This window comes from Opisthorchis viverrini (assembly GCF_000715545.1).
Source record: "Opisthorchis viverrini unplaced genomic scaffold opera_v5_46, whole genome shotgun sequence".
Classification (NCBI taxonomy): Eukaryota; Metazoa; Platyhelminthes; class Trematoda; order Opisthorchiida; family Opisthorchiidae; genus Opisthorchis; species Opisthorchis viverrini.
Genome location: NW_008751703.1, coordinates 141,689 through 144,464, shown reverse-complemented (window position 1 = coordinate 144,464; position 2,776 = coordinate 141,689). Strand labels below are relative to the sequence as shown.

At 46.4% G+C, this 2,776-nt stretch overlaps 1 protein-coding gene across 1 annotated transcript in view; it reads right to left on the bottom strand.

Annotated features, from left to right (window-relative positions):
* Positions 1-2,776, bottom strand: part of T265_03320 (hypothetical protein) — a gene marked incomplete at both ends in the record, with an annotated part of 11,708 nt that overhangs the window by 8,297 nt on the left and 635 nt on the right. The window lies entirely within an intron of this gene.

Genomic DNA, 2,776 nt, shown 5'->3' with positions numbered 1-2,776 from the left:
TTTAGGCAATAACTTGATGAATTGGCAAGAAATGTACAAAACATGCCTATGTAACATTTAAAGAGATATCTATGGATAATTTTTATTTAATTCCAGTAGTTTGTACATATTTATCGTACACCTGGAATTTGGTTGACACCTGTTATTTCTGAGGATGCCAGGCCAAGAGAGGCGGATATCTAAAATTCACAGATGGTCGTAATAAGAGTTGTGCGAACTACATTAGCGCGCATCCCAAAACCCTGGTTGTGAAATCAACAACAAATATATTTTTATCGCCAATCAGATGCATAAAAAAGGACTAATACCATCACGTAGTTTACAGTTCTGATTATTTGAACAGTAAGTCTGTTAGATAAAAGGATTCTACTTGGACGGGAGGACATGGATGCTCCATGAAAATCCATATGTATGACCACGACGGGTTTACTGGAGTGTAGGTGTATCCATTCAAGTCTGAGGCATTTGGTAGTGGATACGCTATTCAAGGTGCCGTAGCTGGTATTTCCGCAAATTTGCAAAGCGGAACCATCCTTACTGTGGTAGCTAGGCAAATCACGAAAGTCTGAATTAGCTAAATGAGACCATTTACTTCTAATAAGGCTTATCAATAGGATGCTGTTGGATTCCGGCCAACGTGCGACCTGGGTTTAAAAATATCGAAAACGAAGACACCGAAAATTCTTAAGCGAGTTCCCCGACGAAAGCACCAAACATAAGCTACCTAGCGGAGAGAACCAATTTTGCACAACAAAATTATTGGCTGTCAATTTGTCGAAATATGGGTAGGTTGGGCGCGTTTCATCATGATCATCAAAGACAGCAACATCAGTGTTGGTACTGATGCTTCACTGCCGTATGGTTGTACGAGGGCTGGGATACTGTCAGGGCGCCCACACCTAGACAGAAGGACGATTAGTGTCCTCAACCAAAGCCTTTGGCTCAAAAGCCTAACCGCAAGGTAGCGGTGTTTGGCGGGAAATGCAAATGCATTACCATTTCTACGGAACAAGTCGCCACATGTTCCAACCCCCAACCTGGAGGGCCAGGAGACTGTGTTCGTCAGACCTCTAACCATTGACCAACCTGGTATGAGAGACTCTGTGAGTGTCGCGGGACACTCTCCAGTATAGCTCAATGGATCGCTGAGGTGCGCAAACCGTGACACCACCGTAAGGACTAGTCTCTTCGTGACGGAGTTAACCGCGACCGAGTTAACCGTATATATTGCAGCTAATGGCAGCGAACGGATGCTGGTCCCTAATGGGCCCACGTAGAGATTGACCACAACGAGATCAGGAGGGGAGGAGAAATATTTGGAAGAAAAATGGGATACCAGGAGTAGTCTGTTTTTGCTTGCCCGCACTGCTGTATGCAGCAAGGAAGGCGACTATGCTGATGACACTAGGCGACGGCCGACTTGGCGTGCAGTTATCCGTAAATGTGCTATTTATGTTTGTGCGTGGGCTGGAGAATCACCATGGCGGTCAGGCCCAAAAAGGATGATTGCCGTCCTTAACCAAAGCCTCTATCTGAAAATCGTAACCGCAAGGCAGCGGGGATTTACAGTGAAGTCTAAATTTTTACGGAACAAGTGGCCACATATTTCACAACCCCAACTTTTAACCAGTCAGACCAACCTGTCACTCAACCGTCAGTCATTGACCAATCTGGAATGAGGCGCCATGAGTGTCACGCACACGTTCCCCAGTATTGTTCGATGGGTTATGAAGGTGAACAGGCCGTTGCACCGAGTTAGGGCCCAGTCTCTTTGTGATAGTTAACTTCGGGAAAAGAGAATATTTGGGCTGATGCTCGAGCTCGCGCTCCATAGCTGACGTGGTGAAGACTGTGCTGGAGGCCGTCCTCACACCGTACAGGGCAGCAATGACATGCATCAGCGTGCTAGCGAAAGACCTGATTACATGGATGGAAACGGCGTTGACCGCGTCTTTCGGGTCTGAGTTAAACTGTCAACTTTTTCTTACGACACTTTCCGGGGTTATCCTGTGCAATTTATCGATATGTTCGTAAAGGACCTTTGGATGATCTGTCAATCAAACGATGAGGTTCCATCCATGTTCGTTAATCTCCACGGACGATAGTGGTTTCTTACGGTGATGTTACAGTTTTAGCTTGGCTCGGAGAACGACCTGTATTGTCCCAGACTCAGCCTTATTCCAACATCCGTTTCCCCGTTCTGCTTTTGATGCAGTTTTTCGGTCCAATAATCGTGTCGGTGGGTTTGTACAAGTAACAAGACAGTTTTCTTGGTGGGGGTCACAGAGCAACACTCCTATTTGTAACGGTCACATAGTGGAAATCTAGGATATGGTCGATGCGTTCAATGGACGTTTGGTGAATGTTGGATTCAATCATAAGTTCCTCACTGATCAAAACGAGATCCGGCAGGGAAAGTTTGACAGGGTTACGGTTGCGGTTAACAGTACCACGTCATTGAACGGATAGAATGTGGATAGAGTATAATTGCTTCGAGAGCCTTAATGCAGTGAACCTAATGGGGACATCATTTGTCGCAGTGCGCCTCTTCAGGTTTTCACGCGGCCAGCGACGCAAAAGACGAGCCGACGACCCCAACGGAGGCTTTTTTTGTTCGTTCTTTCCCGTCTGAAGAACAGCGTTGTAGTCCCCGATAGAATGACCGCGGAAGAGCGTGAAAGTGTGGAAGGTCTACTCCGCAAGAAGCCAAACAGTAAAAGCCCGATATGTAAATGCTCTGGATCGTATTTAGGATGCAGACAACTCCCTCCCTGAC